Source organism: Myotis davidii, unplaced genomic scaffold (assembly GCF_000327345.1).
Source record: "Myotis davidii unplaced genomic scaffold, ASM32734v1 scaffold326, whole genome shotgun sequence".
Taxonomy (NCBI): Eukaryota; Metazoa; Chordata; class Mammalia; order Chiroptera; family Vespertilionidae; genus Myotis; species Myotis davidii.
In genome coordinates this window covers 444,987-445,509 of record NW_006296626.1, presented here as the reverse complement: position 1 = coordinate 445,509, position 523 = coordinate 444,987, and positions in this window count along the sequence as shown.

The following is a 523-nucleotide window of genomic DNA, read 5'->3' as shown; positions in this document are numbered from 1 at the left end:
GCAGCAAGAGGGCGTCCAGCCAGACACCAGGAGGGACTTCCTGAGCCGGGAGAGGCGCCTGAGGCACCCTCCCCACTTCGCCAGGATGCACAGCGCCCATCGCAGGGGCAAGCGGTGGAGCCTCTATGCCCACCCCCCACCCCATCCAGGGGAGCAGGGTGGTGGGTGGCAGACGGAGGAAGGTCGAGGCCTGGGCGGGGAGGCGGCCGCTCTCACACACACTCACACCCCGCAGCAGGCGGCGGGAGGCGGAAAACTTGGGTAATGGGGAGCGTGAGTCAGCCGGCTGGCGAGGAGCGGGCCGCTGTGAGCTCATCACCTCCCCTTCTCCCAGGCCGGCACCCCCGCCGACAATTAATGTCAACTCAGAGGAAGGAGGAGCCAGACAGAAGGGAGTGCGGAGACAGACTGGAAAAGGCATCAGAGAGAGGGAGCCGGCCGCAGCGGTTTCAGGCTTTATTAACAACCGGGTGTAAAAAACCAGATGGGTCTGGCGGCCCGGGCTCCCACCTTCCCTGGGTTT